This window comes from Aythya ferina, assembly GCF_964211825.1.
Source record: "Aythya ferina genome assembly, chromosome: 11".
NCBI lineage: Eukaryota > Metazoa > Chordata > Aves > Anseriformes > Anatidae > Aythya > Aythya ferina.
Genome location: NC_140307.1, coordinates 7,656,812 through 7,674,855, shown reverse-complemented (window position 1 = coordinate 7,674,855; position 18,044 = coordinate 7,656,812). Strand labels below are relative to the sequence as shown.

Here is an 18,044-nt window from a genome sequence, read left to right as displayed (position 1 = left end):
AGAGGCTGCATGGCCCCATAGGTGTGCCTGCAATAAATAATGCAACAAATACACAGGCTAGGACCCCTTCACTCCCCCCTAGAGCCACACAAACCCCTCAGCTGCAGGACTATGTGACCAGATTGACTTTTGAAGGGGAAGACTAGAAGGAATGGGATCCCTTTCCAGTACTGCAACAAGCCATTAAACACTCTCATATGGTCAATGCTTACTCCAAAAATTATCACATGTACACCAGTGGAAAGCTTGGCCCTGAGGCTGATGTGTGCCTTAGAATGAGGAAATCAAGCACAAGGAAATTCATCGCTGGCAGGACAAGAAAGCACTGCTGAGTTCTGTCCTTTCACAGCCCACCTCCCGGGCAAGCCGAGGCTCTAGCAAAGATGAGAAGAGCACAAAAATCCATGCAGAGCTCCAGGGCTTTCTTGGACAAGTCCTGGTGGTGGGAGGGGAGAGGAGGGAGAGGCTTCAGAACTGCAGTGCTAACTAACGTGAGAAACAGGAAACCAGGAGACAGTAGAGAAGAGAGAAGAAAACAGGTGAGATGTTGAATGAAGAAAACCAGGCAGAAACAAAAGCCTTCCCATGTGCTCTTGTTATGGCCCAGCATCTAAACCCACATTTTCCCCAGCTGGATCCCACCTCATGTGTTTCCTTTGCACAACAGACAAGTCCCCAGACAAGAAGTCTCTGTCCATCTACCCTCTGTCCAACCAGCCAGGCATTCCCATGTGGGGATCATGGCCCATTTGGATAACTGGTAAAGAAGTTCAGTACCCTCTCACCTCTATGATCAATATTAATTAATCCAAAACCCAGGCCTGTCCCTCTTCTTCAATGTCCACCTTCTTCCATCCCCAGACAAGCATCACTTCCAACGAGCAGCACTTGCTGTGAGTCCAAGAGCCAGGGCAAACCTAGTCCCCTTCCAGCCTGGAGCCCCAGGGTGATTTCTGGCAGCTCCCATCAGCAGCAGAAAGGGTTATTATTAAAACATCCTTTTCTCCTTTGTCTGGGGCTCTACCACAGCTCTGAGCCACACAAAAGCTGCCAGCTGGGAGAGTGACAGCGCTGGGCGAAAAGCTCTCCCTGCTCTGCGGTGTGACGGGTCGCACGTCCAGCAGGACCAGTGCTTCAATAGCAACGCGGAGAATTTTTAGAGGCATTTGTTTATCGCAGCCATATGCCACTGCTTGATCGTCTGAAAAGCCCAGGAGGGCACCTAAACACAGCATCTCCCGGAGAGCGACAGTCAGGGCAGTCATCGCTTGGTATTAAACAGACACCTTCAATGCAGATGGAAAAGACTACAAAAGAGGCATTAAAACAGCAGTTACATCCTTCTCCTACCTCTGGTGCCTGTTTCAACTTCTCAGGCTGTCATTAGGGACGGCCCCAGGAGACAGCATCAGGGAAGAGCAGCACGAACAGGCAGAGAGCAGTGCAGGTCCCCCCACATGCTGCTGGTGAGGAAATCCCCCAGTGCAGAGCAGGGCACAGCTACCAGCACCCCTACATCGGGCAGAGTCCTCCTTTTTTTCCCCCTAAGGGTGATGATAAAACATGGGGAAGGATGTTTTCCCAGTGCAAAAGGAATGAAATTGCTGGAAGTTTGCTTTGGCATTTTTGTACGCTTCTGTGTGATGGGAAAGACATTATGACGGCCTCACCTTCCATGGGCTTGCTTCCAACCACAACTATTAAAGCTGGTAGAAATTTTTCAAATCCTATTTTGCCTCTCCAGAGAGCTGTCTAACCCCCCAGAAACTTGTTGGTATTGTTTTCCAAGAGAAACCAAAGACAGAAAAATGATTTTACACTATGCAAGTTTGAGGTTTTTCCCTCCTCTTTTACTTCTTGGGTGGAGAGGCAAACCCTAGAAAATTCTGAACCTTCAAAATAAAACCCATGTTTCTCACATGGAAGACTCGGGGTTGGTTTAAAGCAATGAAAAATTCTTCATGTTCAAAAACTGCAGACTGTCAAAACTCCTCACAGAGCCATTTTGACAAGCTCAAACTATAAACCCTGTAAGGTTCGCTGCCCATTAATATTCTCGGGTGATTCCTTCCTCTATTTGATTGCCACCAAATGCAAACATCAGTTCTTCCAGATATTCTCGAGTCTAGTAACGAACAAAAAAAGTAAGGAAGTCAGAGTAAAAAACTGAATATCCAAAATCTTGCAAACGAGCACTAAGCCTACCTCTAACTAGATTGTCTGAGTTCATCACCCTCCCTGACAACTCCATACAGGTAAATAAAATGTATTTTTACTGTTTTGCACAACCGATTTTGCACACAGTGAAGCACAGCTTCTGAAGGCTGTCCCCAGCTCCAGCTCTCAGCAGCCACACCTGCTTGCTGCATTATACACCTAGGCTAGTGCAACCAGGAAAAATGGGCAGGGAAATACCACCCGTGCAGCCCAGTCCCAGGGATGCCCTGTGGGGGTTTTTCAGACCCAGACTGGCTGGTTAAGGAAATATCAGCCACACCAGCAGTCCTACCAGATATTCTGACCCCAGGCATCCAGCCCCTTTATGTCACCTGGAAATGTTTATGGAGAACAGCCCCTTCTCCAGGATCTGTGAGGCATTGTGAAGATCTGTGCATTGCACTGCTAAGTATCTGTAGTTGCTTTGGAGGGCTTTAAGATGGACTAGAAGCACCACGTGTCCCTCCCTACCCAGTGGCCTGTGCTGCACAGCGAGGCTTGGCTGACAGCGTCAGACAGCAGCATAGATCAGCAAGGCTCCGTGCGCCCGTGAAAGCTACATCAATACACGTACAGCTGAGACAAGGGAGTGTGGGGACGTAAATATATATGATTAGATTCCCATTGGCTTGAAAGTTTCCTCACACAGTCTGCCTCTAGGCTGCAGCTTTCCAGCTAATTTAAAGCAACAGATTGATGCTGCCAGGGCTTTCATATATTAAAAAGGGAGGTGCCCGAGTCCACTCTCTAATCCTCTTCATGTGGCTCATTTTTAGCCAGGCTTTCTCACAGGATCCATCACAAGGACATCTCCTCCAGCTGAGTGGGGGGGAACAGCATGTCTGCAATGCACCAACATCTGAAAAGTGAGGGAATTGTGCAGAAACGGGTATTTTTCTCTCTCCTCTCTGAGCATCAAGCATGACTGGCTGCTGGCTGCTGCTGCGGCTCCAGTCCCGCTGTGCAAACACCAGTCCCCATGCTAGCTGGGGAGAGCCACTGCCTAGATATTGTAGGAACAAATGAGAATTTCACCTGGATGAAAAGCGCATAAATAAAACCGATAAAAAGTTTTAGGACTCATGGAATGTGCATAATGTGCTTTATCGGAGATATCGGCTCCTATGCTTAGTGGCTGCCAGGGAAAGAAAAATAAAAGGTCTCTTATAAAATTATTACCCTGTCGTTTAAGTCAACAGCAGTGATACCATGATAGAAGCCAGCAGTTATGTCACATTGTTTTATCACTATAATTACATCAAGAACACAGTAACTGTCTGTGAGAGATAAGATGAGGGAAGCAGCCCTTCTGAAGTTCTCCGTTCGCAGCACTGGGATTTGTAGACTGGTTTGGGCTTTGGACATTATGTTCAGCTACTGTCCTTGAGCCTGAAGAGCCGCGTCACCAGAGAAATACAACCAGAGGGCTCCCCTGACTCCAGCTCTCCTTACTCCATCTGGATTCATAGCAACTCTCAAGGTCAGCCCTCAGGCTCACAAAGGACCAAGGTGATGGAAATTGGCCTCCAGCAGCTCCCTGGGCTTCACAGCAGCTCAGGCTCCTAACCCCAGCTCTAAAACATCCACAGCAGTCACAGGGAAAGGCACCAACAAACCCTTCTCCTGGCTTCTCTTTGGCTCTGGGGAAATTTCACTCTCTGGAGCTGACTTCTCTTTAAACAACACGGCTTCTGTTCCCAGACATGGTTCATATCACCACACTCAAAACTGGTGACAATGCTGACTCCAGCTCATCCATTCTGCCTCCCCAAATGACCTGCAGTCGTACGACTTGTACGTATACACCCAAACATCTCACACCACACTGTACAGATGCAAAGCAGCATAACCCCTGCTGGCCTCACTCATTCCCCCATTGTCCTTCTAACAGCCTAGTGTCCTTCAAACGCTTCCTCCAAGCAGGTAAATCTTTTACACACCACGGATTTGTCACTCTCTGCTGTTTTCTTATCCCATCTTCTCCCTTTGTTCCAGCAATACATTGCAGTGAGGTTCCTCCAGAAACCCTGCAAATTCCCCGCTCCTATATCATGCTGACAACTCATCTGTTTTTATCCCCCTTTCCCATGGATCCCTGTATTTATTGTAAATTGTTCTGAGGCACCATGGCATACAGCATGCGGTACAATGGAACCTGGAAAGCTGCAATTGCTACATCTTTTAGTTGTCAACTGAGACTGTGAAAGCAAATAGTAAAAATGAGTTTCAGAGAGTGAGTAGATTTTATTTATTTTTTTTTAATAGCAAAAGACAAGATAGGTCACTGAGTATTGTAAGAAGAGAAGAGCTGCCAGACTAGCCCCCAAATCATTTTTCCCCCTTACTCAGAAATTCATTGGATCATACAGTTTGACAAACAGGATTCAGGCAACGAGTACATATAAGGTTCTTCTTCTGCATTCTGATCAGCAAGTGTGTTTTGATTAAAATTTGTTTTCCTCTGTTTATAAGAGGAAAAGAAAAAAAAATCAATATTACCTCTTTTGCCCTGTTTTTCAGGGCTGGGTGGAGGTTTCACTGCAGAGCCCAGCATGCTTGCACTGACCCTCAGTGGGAGCACTGACGGGAGGGACAATCAGTGGCTGCCATCAGCACGGTGGCCATGTGTCCTGGTGACCAAATTCACCTCCTGCAGAAGATGCTGCCCACCTTGCAGTATTATATCAGCATTATTCCAGGCTGCACAGAAGTCCCACAGGAACCTCAGGGCTGTGGGAGATGGACCTGGGGACCATCTTCTCTGCCAGACAGACTTAATGCAGAGGAAGATGGTGCCGGGGAAAACAAACTTGTTTACTGTTTACCACATTTTCCACAAAGGAAAGGATTGAAATAAAATATCCTCTTGTCTGAAGTCAACAGCAACAGTGCTGTTAAGGATGATCCGTCATGCCACAGAGCTTTATCACAGTAATTACATCGGGAACAAGTTTACCATTTGAAAAAAGAAAGATTACAAGAAGCAATCCACCAAAACAGCAGCAGTGTCACAGCTGGGAGATATGCAGAGGAGAGAAATGCGATACATGAGAGAAGTTGAGAATGAATTCAGTACGGCAAGGGCCACATTTCGCAAGGCTGCATTTAGGGCATTGGTGAGCATGTATGCTTACAAGCGTGCAATCAGTGGCTCTGTAAGCACAAGATTTCCATTTGTATCCACACATGCACCTTTTCTAATTATGAAAGTGCAGAGGGCCTTCAGAAAAATACAGGAGAACCCAGAGTTTCTTTCCAGATTCCAAAAGAAATTACGTAGAGCATCACACACACACCCTTTAGCCTAATCAAAATCCCTGACAGCTACCCAGGCTGGAACTGTCATGCAAAAGAAAGAATTGTGCCTGTATGCCCCCTGCCATCTCAGATTAACAGCACAACCATCGGACTGAATGCTTGACCTGTCAGCAGCTCAGTGAAGGGGCTTCTGTGGTTTTAATGCCTTGTGCCGCCACAGCGGGGATGCTGAATGAGATCTTGTACTGAGCCCAGCAAGACCAGAGAACACGAATCACTGTCCTCACAAGAAACTACCCATTCCTACAGGTGAAGAATTTCTGATGGCCATTTACAGAGCACAATCTGCAACTGTGCCCTCACCTTCTTCGGACAAAAAGCATAGACCTGAACGAAGCAAGCTTTGGCTTCTCTCAGACCTGGAGAAAGTTGCCACACACCCTGGAACAGATCATCAGGCCATAAATACAGATCCCCCTCTCTCCCCTATACCAGAGCTTTCCTGGTTTACAGTGCTTTTTAGCTAAAGCACTTAGCTTCTGTAGCCTGTTGGGCTTGTAAAAGTGTCACAGCACCCAGAACAACATCACTTGGATGAACCAACACTGTCCCAGCAGCATCAGGTCAGGACCCAGACGGACTGACAATATGCTTGCTCTGCACATCCTCTGACAAAAACAGCAGCTCTCTGTATCCATGGCTTTCAAGCTGATACTTTCACTCAGGCTTTAATCTCGAAAATCAATTAAAAACAAAGCAAATAAACCCAAGAGATCCTCTCCCCTGGGTTTCTTTCAGCCTCGCAGGCAGGAGAAAAATGATCCTTCATAATATCATATTGAGAGCACGTAGTGGAGATGACTGTCACTCAGTCATTAAGTTCAGTTTTGCAATTCCACCTATCATTCTACAAACCAGGATGATTTCTGCATACTCGATGCACGAGTAACATACTGGAGCTTTCTGCATCCCTTATGAAAAGCCATTATAGATAAAACAGCCAGATCCCCGATAAGGCCTGGAAATGTAAAAGGCCTGGAGTGTATTGCCTTCAAAACCATTGCCAGTCCCTTCTCCTTAGATAAGTCCCACTCAAACTCGACTCGCACCCAAGCTCAGCCAAGCTTGCTTTCACACTCCAGAGCTCTCTTCTCATTGCTGTGACTACACATCATCGTGCCTGCAAAGCGAGGACGTACAAACAGGGAAGAGGTAGAACCCAGTCTTTCAGTAAAATGCCACTAGGCGCAAACCAAGCAGACTTCTGTGATCACCAGATGCAAGACAAGTTGTCAGAGCCAGTAGGCTTTTACATGACACTAAGTTGAATCATAATGGAAATTTTAGCTCAAGCCCTCACCTTTTGGTACCGGCAGGTGTCTCCTCCTGGGCAGTCTGAATGCAGCACTGCAGACGGCAGGGTTGACTCATCCCACTCGGTGTACATCCCGCTGGGACCAGGCTGCTGGCATCACTTGTGTGGATGTGCGTCTGACCGGATCGTGAGTCACCGTTCACAGATAGTTACTGGCCTCAGCCATGCAGAGAATATTGGTCCATCTCTCATCTGAAGTGTTAGTGCCTATTTCTCCCTGCAAGTGGATGCTCAGCTAAGCCATGCTGCGTGTCAAGGACTTGGATTTCACTGTCATGTTTTATAAAAAAGGATCCTTCTTCAAGAGTTTGAAATGTCTGCTGATTTTGTGCGAGGAGCCACTAGGACTTCATAAACACTAACCCAGTAACACAGCTCCCCTGTTCCTTAACACATCCACAACATACTTCTAAGGGTTCCCTTCAACTAAAGCTGCAGAGACACCAGCTTGTTAATTACACCAAGATAAAGGGGAAATACTGCAATTAAACTCCCATTTTTTGCATACGTCCCTTTTGATAATGCTGTCTGCTGCCTCAAGGCAACGTTCTCCCACATGAGGTTTCTTGGAGACCTGCTGCTATGACTAAACCTTCCATCTCTGCCATGTATTCACGGGCTGACATCGGGGGCAAAGGTGCTCAGATTGTGGTGGCCAGGTTTTAACAGCTACCACCCATAGCTGGTGGAATTTTTTGCCCCTTCATCTAAGGGAAATGAATCTCAAGGACCTATACCTGCGTGTTGGCTCTGGTGGTTACTAAGGGTCAGTCACTGGAAAAGGAGAAGAAAAGGGAATGAGCAAAGCTGGTAATTTTAGTCTGCCTGCATACCCAACAAGCCTCCCTGAGCACATGCAAACACACAAATAAGTGTACAGCACATGCTGAGTCACTTCTTAGCTTTCTGTCCCTCCTATTCAAGTGAAGGTTGAGGCCATTAGGTTGACTTGAGCTCAGTGTTTAAGTACTGCTCTACTTCTGCGAGCAAAGAGCCATCAAACACAGGATAATATGACAGCAGAAAGACAGTACGGAGTATTTTGCTACCACTTTTCCTCTTCAGGTTCAACAGTTGCTGCGGCATGGAAGGTTTTGTTCTAGAGATTAATGACCCTCATGAAGCAGCTGGTACATGCTACTGGTGCTAACAAGGCACAGCAAAAAAAAAAAAAAAAAAAAAGCAAAACAAAAGCAAACAACAACATTCCTCCCCCCAGCAGGTACTTCCCAGGTCTCTCCAGCAGGAAGAAAGTAAGGGAAAGTAAACTGTGAACCAAGGAAGGCAACAGGACAGCAGTGAAATTGGAGCCAAACAAAAGGTTAAACCTCTCCACATCCCAGAGACACTAAAAACCTATTGACTGCATAATTTTACACAGTTTGATAGTAAAAGCACCAACAGCATGGCTTCTTTCACCAGCCCGGCCAAGCAAAAAGAGCTATTTGTTTGTTACCTCCACCCAAAAAACAGCCTTCACCAATAGCTCAGAGACAAATGAAAAGTCCCTTTCATGATTACTACAGTGTTTCCCCAAACCGCCCCTCACCACTGGGGCAGGCTTTGAGGGCAGGAAGGGAGACAGATTCTGGGCTGGAATCATTAAGCAGTGACACACTGAGGACAGTTCAGGGAAAAGGATGGTGCTCAAGGGAAATATTTAGTGCACTTTTAAAATAGAGCTAGGCTCAGAGTTTCAAATGGCGGACAAACATTATTCCAAATGTTATTTAAGTGTTTAAGCTAGCTTCATCCCTTGCTTGCCTGTGGAAGACTGACTTTTATTCTACTTAGATGAATTAGAGGGCTTTTGCTCTTTCTCCTGCCCTCTAACTCCTCACCAAGCAAACAAGCAGTTTTCTGAAGAGCCAGTAGCTTCTGCTGGTCTCACCTGAATAAATCCTGAAGTCTGAAGCAGTTTCTGCTTCCATCAATTCTGACCTCAGAGAGGACTGATAAGATGGGGTTGAGAGGAATGAAGGGAAAACATGCTTAATTAAAACAACTTCGAAACATCAACCACCACGATCAAGAGGTGGCTTTATTATTTTCTAAAGATCAGGAGAAAGAGGATGAAGGAAGTGAAAGAAAAGATAAAGGCCTTTGGTATTGCACAAAGTGGCCATCAAGAGCCCTGACTAAATTTTCATTATATCTCGATAGTCCCTATAAAAGGAGAGGGCAATTCACCACCTCTGAATAATGAAGAAAAACACTCCATTTGAATTGTCCATAAATATGCAGCGCTTTGATGCTGTGCGCTGCTCAACATTTAAATGGCACTTTAAAAGGAAAATAAAGACATGAAGAAGAAGGGAAGATATACCCATGTGGGCTAAGTACAGCACACCTTGGGGAAAGCAAGAAGACAAAGATCATTGCATCCATTCAACCTCCTGTACGCATTTGTTCCATCAAGGAGAACCAATTAGCAATGGAAAAATAATGGTTCTTACTGTTGGGATGTCTGTAAACGGAGCTTTGTTACAAGCAGAATTTCCTACAGTGAATTTCAGCTGTTACAGCCTGACAAGCGCATGCCTCATCTATAACCTTCGTTAGTGCTACGCAGGCTGCTGCATCCACCAGGTTCAGACATTTCTGTGCTCACTAACACAGCAGCACTTGAAAGCTCCCTGCTGTGATCAGGGGTGCGTTGTACAAAGAACCATAGAAATCCTAAATAAGAAATACTCCTCGTTTCGTGAGCAACCAGCCAAACAGGCAGCATGGACAAAGGCAGGAGGAAAAGTAGCATTATCCCCACTTTTTTTTACAAGAGGCTAAACCACAGAGAGGTAAGCGTGTACTTAGAGCTAATCTGCTGTGCCAGTGATGCAGTCAACATGCCCTTCTTGTTTACAGATACGTGCTAGGAGGTCCTGATGCCTTTGTGATTCCCAGTGTTAACTGCACAGGCTCCCAGCCTGGTCGTTGTTCAGATTTGACAGCGAGAAGAACCCCACCATCACCTCTCCCACACATGCCACACCGCTGGGAAGTGTTGGAAAGCCAGCTAAATGAAAAACAAAACACACCAGTGATATTTAAACAAATATTCAAGCTATTGAGCCAAAGCTAAATGGATCCTTAAGCTGATCTCCAATTCTGTCTGTCCTAAAGCTCTCTTTAGAAGAGAAGTCTTGCATCCTGCCCTGATGGGCAACAAAACCAGAGTCCTAGGACATGCTGAGTGGAGATTTTCCAGCAGTGCCACCTCCCAGCTCCCTGCTGCGGGACCAGGAGGTCCCAATCCAAGAGTCCCCTGGGGAGCATTGCACAGCTGGACAGGATCTTTAGGCAGATGTCTCAGGCCATTTGCTGCAGCACAGGTCATGCACACCTGGCCTGATATGCATGCAGTGATATTTGCATCTTGGCTACAAAGTGGGATGCAGCCTGCTGAGGCATACAGAACAGCTTAAGGGCAGCTTTAAATTTACTGCACCAGATTGTCCTGCTCAGCGAATCACCTGCCTGAGGAAAAAGACTTTCTTGTCTCAGCTAGGGACACAGGGTGTTATTCAGCATGTGCAGGGTGCCCCTCTATAAACCAGGCTCTAGCTGACTTATAGCATGGTGCAAACAGGTCGCGACTTGAAGTGTGGCCGAAGTCGTCAGACTCAAGAGGGATGAAAAGCACGTGCTCCAGAGTAGGCATTATTCTTGCTATATCTCCCCACAATTTTCTCCTCTATTAGATTTGCATCAAGCAGCTCTCTCAGCCTGACCCAGTACCACGAAATGCTGGAAAATGTCTGAGCTATGGAATCCATGTTAGGAAACAAACTAGTCACTGGAATTACCTTAGCACATGCTTCCCAAACTTACCCTTCCTCTCCCTTCTCACACACATTGCCCAAGGCAAAGTGAAATGAACCCCTTGAGATCTGAGAGGTGCAATTACCCCTAGGAGAAGAATAGGAATTGTTCAACATGGGTCAGCCCAGGATATAGGAACCAGCCCTCCTGCCCTGTTTATCCATTTCTGCATGGTCTCTAGCCATGTCAGTAGCTTCATGTAACTAGCGACACCCAGGAGAGCTGAGAGGTTTAATATGTCTCACCTTCCTTGCTATTACTGGAGGAGCCAGAGGCTCTTATCAAACTCAGCTCTACCTTATCACCTCCTCATTCCCTCCCTCTTGCTCCTGACATCCTCTTCTGTAGGTGCTTCGCTGTCAGCTTTGCATAGCCAGATACTGTACAAACCTAATGAGAGCAGACAAACAATGTCTATGTCTGAATGATTAGCTGATAACCATAGACATAATCTTTGACAAGTTTTTCTTTGTTTTTTTTTTTTTTTTTTTTTTTTTTTTTAAACATAGAAATCCAGTTCAGCTTTCCTTCACCCCAGCATCCCACTGCCAAAGCCTACAAATCACATCAACATAAGGAACAGGTGAAAATCAAAATCCAGCTCATATTGCCTGCCATCAAAAGGCTGCTAAATAATGCAACAAAATGAAAACAATTTGGTTTGGATGATTGATTATAGGGAAATTGCTCATGCCTCCAAAGCATGGCACTTCCAATCACATCTTTGTTTCATTTGTCAGCAAAGAAGTTCAGTTCCTCTCCTGGCACTGAGCCCGCGCTGTCCTATTAGCTATATTTGGCACACAGCATTGCATTGCAGCAGTTTCCTGCCCCACTCTGACACCTCACCTTGTCCCCCCCACAGCTGCCAAGCAGTGACCACCTGGGACATGAACATCCAGCTCCAGCTTAGCACACTACAGTGGCTCAGCTCTTCCCTGAGGCAGTTCTCCCAGCTGCTTGTATTAACCCCAAATGACACTCTCCGCAATCTGCAGGAAGTGTTTGCAGCCTTGGAAAAGTCAGGAAGATTTGCAGCACCTGAGGATTTGCAGCCCACTTCAAGAAGGATGGAGAAGTTGGAATTCCTTCCTTCATGGCAGCGCAATTATGCAATTTTAAACTGAGCTGTGACCTTCATCTCTTAAAAGGAATATCATTAACTGCTTTGCACATGAAAAAAGCACAGGGATGAAAGAGGTACAATTGTGTCAATACACAGCAAAAAAAAAAAAAAAAAACAGCCCCACAGGCATAAAAATACTTCTGTTCCCCTCAGCTCCCAAAATGCAGCAACAAAAGGGATCTCCTAGTCCCGGGCTCCACTATGACAGGCAGTAGCTCTGTATAATCCCCAGAATTAATTTAGCAAGCTCTATTTTAAAAAACACGTTCTGATTTTTGCCCCCAGCATTCCCGTTATGAAAGGCTTTTTTAGAACATCGTTGTTCTGACAGTCTGAAACTTTCTTTCAATTTTCTGCCTAATTTATGCCTGGCCAGTTTTATACTCATGTTGTTACACCAGTGCCATTCTTTAGTTTAAAGAGTTTCCTTCCCTCCTGATGTTTGTTCCACAACGATACATTACCTGAACTGTCACATAAGGCACGTTTAACCTAGTTTTATCATTAAAAGATAAAGACTTTATCTAATTATAGATGGATTTTTAACTCCTCAAGGAAGAGGCTGTGTTTTTATATTGTGCTTAATTATAGAAATGTATGGCAGAAAGGCATTTCATGGGATCATCAGAGGCAGGATCGAGTATACTTAAAAAAGTATTTGTCCTAATAGTTGTTTGTCTAACCCACTCCTAAACTCCACTGAGAAAGAGATTGCTACGGCTTCCCTATGCAGCCTGCTTTAGTGCTTTTACTCCTCCAGGAATTAGAAGGGCTTTCCTAAACATCTTAAATCATCCTCACTATAAAATCAAGCAATTTCTTTTTTGTACGCCAGTGACTATGGAAAACACCTCATCAACAGCCTTTTTATAAGCACTATTTATGTGTAAGACAACTTTCTGCATCCCATTTCCATCTCTTCTCTCCTAAAATAAACAAATGCCGTGTCTTTAATCATTGTTTATAAGACTTGCTTGCCCAACCTCTTATCATTCACTTTTTTTTTCTCTCCCCCTGCTGGACTATCCCTCCAAAAATTTTTAATGGGTGTAGACAAAGTTTCACATCAGTTCCAGACACCCACACTTGGCTGAAGCTCTGCCATCCCTGAGCAGATTGTAATAATTGCCTCTCATATCTGGCAAAGAGCACTCTTGTTAATACAGTGTTGGATACAAAGAGTTGTTTTGCAGCAGCATCGCGGGGTTGATTCGTATTCTACTTGTGAACCAGTGCAACCCCGAGGTCCTCTCCTGCCATACCTCTGCCTCATCACCTATTCCCCGTTTTGCATTGTGTTTTGCCTATCTAAAAGGAGCGCTTTGCACTTGTCTTAATTTCATCTCTCTTGCATTCAGGCAAGATCCTTCATTTGTAAAGGCTGTTGTAAATGCTCAGCCTTTTTAGCAAGGTCCCATATTTACCTGCCACAATGACAGGTAGTGTTTAAGACCTCCAGAGAACAGGGGTAGAATGCACCCATTGAAGAAGCACACTGCTCTTCAGCACAGCTCAACTAGGACGTGGATGCAATTTCACATCAAAATAAGTGACTCTTCTAATTAACATTTGGGTTAAGTTCTCATAGTCCTGATTATTAGAAACAACTTTTCCTAGAAGAACTCGTGTACCTTCCTCCTGAGCAATCTTCTACAATGGCATTGTCTAACAACCTACCACAAGATGTGCCCTTCAAACATTATCTGCAGGAGCAAAACCCTTCCCATCCACCGCACAACACTTCTTTCCCTATGCCGTGGCAGGTTCCTCACCCCTACCAACATCCAAATCAGCCACAGCTTTCAGGTAGGACCTCCAATTTCTGCCAAACCACTGCATGATATTATCTGAAGCTCTCATACACTAACACAATCTCTGACATGGATTTCTTTTAAAGACAGATTAAATAAGGAGTCAAAAAACAAAACTACCTTGTGGTCATGGTGTCCTTGCAACACAAGGTCCTCTTCTGTTCTGATGTCCAGCATCTTTCAGCATCAATATGGATTACAAAAACAAACAAACAAACAAAAAGAGACACAAAGTACAAAAACCCTCTTTCTTCTTCTACAGATGTTGGCCAGGGCACTGAAAGGCTCTCAGGTGTCTCCCAGCCTGCACTGCCCCAGCTGAGAACACTCAGCAACCAGGTGTCCTTCCTCTCCAGTTACTCTAAAATCCTTTCTGAAATAGAAAGCACTCCAGGAGAAAGAGCAGAACACTAGAATACTAGCAAAACAAATCCTCTGTATGATCCCAGTGGTCAGGGAACAAGCAAACAAGATGCTTTCACCACCCGCTTTGTTTTGACATAATTCCAATTCTCCCCTCCCCACCATTCTTCAACTCAGTTGTGACAGAAAGGGCAGGGACTAGCGGGCTTTGAAGAACAGATCCTGCCACTTCTCATTTCCCTGGAGGCCATGGCACCATGTTAGCAAGCTTTCACCTGAGGATTCCAGTACACACCCCGGGGCTGTTACCACCCTTGGCAGTGCATTAAGGAGCAGCAGGACCAGTGCATGAAGCATGGAGAAGTGGCCAAGTGCCTCTCCACGATTCCTCTTGGAGGCCAGGACACCAGCAGAGAGCTGCTGAGCACTCAGCTAAAGTCAGAATGAGTGTGACAGCAGGTTTAAGGTGGAATATAATGCAGATGAAGTCTTGGCTTGCCAGACCTCTCAGGGATGGCTGTGCCTGCTCAGGTAGCAGGACAGTTGTAGGCTGGGTAATTGCATTCTTGCACCTCTTGGAGAGGCCTTGACCATGCAATAAGTGTCACAGTCCTTCTGTAGTAACTAACAGCTTATTATGAACCAAATGATAAAAAAAAAAAATAAAAAAAAATCATAGGGCAGCTTGGTGCTGGTAGCAAGGCAAAGTGAGCAGTGTGTCAGCAGAAGCATTGGGCTAAATGGAGCAAAACAAAATCAGGCAGCGCTGCTGCTCCTTGCAAGAGTGATCCTTCAGGATGTGGCTGGAAAGCTGCTCCGAAGCACTGCCATGGACAGCACGCTGGTTCTCTGCCCAGCTCTTTCACCCATCGGAATTTTCCAAATGGCATTTTCTTTGTGCTTGCTTGAGCACGGAGCAAGCCCTCCTCCATTCCCCCTGTGCTGCCTGCTCTTGTTCTCCTGCCTGCTCCCCATTCATGCTAAGGTGGGGCAGGATCTTTTCTGCTTGCCAGAGGTGTGAAGCCAATGTAAATTACTTTCCCTTTTGCATTGAGGGAAAGTCTTATTAACAATCTGTCAGTTGTAGAGAGCTGCCAGGATGCTTTGTAAGAAGAATTAAATCAGGCTCAACCTCAAGATAGATTCTTGTCCCTCTTGGGGGGCCCCATGCAGGGCACCAGCCTTTGCCAGCAGCAGCAATGTAGATCAGTAGTGTTTTTGTGTTTGTTTGTTTTGTATTCTCTCCCCCTCCCAATCAGTTGAGCTGTGTCACTGTGTCATTTAAAGACAAGCATGTGGAGGAAGCTGTGGCAGCATAAAACAGTCCACTGTCACTGAATACTAGTATCATAAGAAAATTGTTTTCCAGGGTTTTAGCCAGAGACATCTCACAATAAGCTCACGAAGTAATTCCTTTCATCTTTGAAATTCACCTACCTCCAGTATTGGAAATTGGTGGTCAGTGGAGACCAGCAAAACCTCCAAAGCAGTTTGGGTGCCAGGAGAAAACAGTAGCCCTCATAAATAAAAGCAACAAAGCAGGCATTCTGAATGACAGAACAAGATTATCTGCTTTGCATCCAGCCCTGATGCTGAAAGGACTTCCAGGACTTCCCTCACTGGCTTACTGGGTTCCCTCCACACATATTGGACTCAGCTTCCATGTGGAAGTAGTAATCCTGGCACTGCTGTGGCAGTGGCCAGGTAAGTTACAGCCATTGTTTCTGTGGGATGCTTGTTTTCTCTGTTGACTTCTCCAGCACTGCATATCATCAGGTTTGTTTCTGTTGTGAGGCCTGATGAGCTCCCAAGACACAATTATGATGCAACCATTCAAATCCATGTGGAATTCAGCAACCTCAGGCTCCAGAAGCTGCATGCATTTATCTTTCCCTACAGGGGTAGGAAAAAAAGACTTACTGCACACAAATAAAATGAATAGCTCCTCAGATCCCTTCTCACCTCACTCCCCCATCCTCCAGAGCCTCTGCAGACTGCATGTTAGCAGAAACTAGCTGTGTTGTGGATTTGATTTAATATGGTGACAAAGCAGTTTGCTCTCTGAGTCTGGAGTCCCCCTGGGTATTCTCTGCTCTGCAAGGCTTCACCTATTTTGCATTAGCTTTGACCTAATTCTCAATGAGGTCATGCTGGTGGATCAGGGGCTGTGCAAGAGCAACTGCACTGCTCTTTCCTTTGAAAGGTTAGTCTGAAACTACAGGCTTTGAAAAGGGGGATAAAGACTGGTAGTAATGTCGATTCCTTCAAGAGAGACAGGCCTGAGTACTGGCAATGTTGGGCTCACAGCCAGCAGCAACAGACCCTGCATGATCCTCCCCATTTTTCAGGCAGTAGCAATCATCCTGTTCAGAGGAGCAGAGTGCAGAACCCATGTCCAGGTCTTCAACAAGCTCCTACCTACATGTATTTCCTAATAAAACAGGATGTGAGTCCTTCCACAAACTCCCATCCAGGCTCTAAACGGACAAGAAACATATTCCAAGTCAACTTCTATCAAGCATGGGGAAATAACAAAAGGGGAAAAAGCTGAAAGGGTTATATATACTCCATGTAGGCAATAGTGAGAAGGCTGGAATGGAAGAGAGGAGTATAAAACGTAAAATGGTAGTGGTCTTGAATACAAGTTGCAATTTCATGCTATAGATCCAGAAGAAAACCAAACATGTCAGCAAATTCTCCTCTTCAGCCTCTTGAACACAGATTCAAGAACAGCTTCAGCCTTCCTCAGAACATGAAAACCTTTGAGACTGAAGGAGAAGTGGCAGAAACAGAAGCAGAGATGTTCTCTCAAAACATTCAAATGGTAATTTATAGGCAACAGCTTTTCTGACTGGAAAAGAAAGCTGTTATCTGAATACCCTTGGACCCTGGCTGTATTCCTTACTGCCTTTACAGCAGCAACACTGGTTGCAGCTCCATGGGGGAAGGTTTTATGAAAGTCAAAAGTGGTGAAGACAGTGGAAATTATGAGGTAGCAAGAGTTCTTCCTTTTCCAGTCATTTCTGTTCCATTCCCTTAGCCTTCAAGCTGAGATACAGCTATGCAGGGTCACAGCTGTATTAGACAGCTCTTACGCAAATCACACAGACACAGACACACTCCCATGGAAACATGCTCCTGGCCTACGCTGATGATTTGCCTCATGCAGAACTGACACATTTTAAGATCTAATTATTATCACAAAGACCTAAACATCGTGGAGCAGGCTCCCAGCCTTTGCTCATCAATACTCTACTGCTCCCACTGATCTCTTCTCTTGAAGCAGCAGTTTGTTTGCTGTAGGAGCAGTCTGTCATTTTGAGCTCAGGAACTAACAAACAAGAAGAGGCTCAGCCCAGAATTTGACATCTCCCTGCCAGAGGCTCAGATTTGATGCCCAAATCTGATTCTGTGACATTCTGGGTGTTTGAATCTCAGTCCCATGTGAGCCACAAGAGATTGTGGCTCTTGCCAGTCAGTTCATGGCCTAAAAGGTTACAGATTCTGCTGACGATCAATGGAACTTGAAATGGAGATAAAAAAAAATCCCACCTCCTTTTCTTTTGTTTTGCACATAAATAGCCCATCAGTGCTGCTGTTAAGATGCCCTGCATAGCTTGCAGCAGTGCTCTAGGAGGGAAGCACACTGTTTGCCTCTGAGAAGGGAAGCCAAGGCATCTTGGATTCCTCCAGAGTTGTCACTCCCTTCTAGCTGGCTGGATTAGTACTATCTGTTAAAAGGAACAGTTCAGCTACAGCTTTTATAGCACAAGTCTAATAGGAAGTCTCGTGTGCCAGTGTGCTCTCGGGAGTTTGCAAGACATCAACCCCCATGCAAGCTGGCTGGATGCTTCTCCAAAATCAACCTACACACCTTGGCAGCACAGCCTGTCACTGATCCCTAGAAAACAACCCTCTTTGAGAACTAAAAATAGATGCTATTTTCAAAAGAACAAATTCATTACTCCTAAATTTCTCATATCAGAGCTATTAAGTCTCTGCTTTGCAGCTACCCTAAAATTGGCTTTTCATTTACCTGTTGCCATACATATTGAGATATCGGACTGAAATA

General features: G+C 45.4%; 1 long non-coding RNA gene across 2 annotated transcripts in view; it reads right to left on the bottom strand.

Annotated features, from left to right (window-relative positions):
- Positions 1–13,866, bottom strand: part of LOC311442777 — a 40,678-nt gene extending 26,812 nt beyond the window's left edge. Inside the window, exons 1-3 of one of the 2 annotated variants that reach the window (XR_014696854.1) lie at positions 13,730–13,866; positions 10,657–10,759; positions 6,836–7,067 (exon numbers count right to left, since the gene is read on the bottom strand). This is a non-coding gene — a long non-coding RNA (uncharacterized lncRNA). The remainder of the gene's footprint in view (positions 1–6,835; positions 7,068–10,656; positions 10,760–13,729) is intronic. The other variant, XR_014696855.1, reaches the window with a different exon arrangement.
- Positions 13,867–18,044: the final 4,178 nt, after the last annotated feature.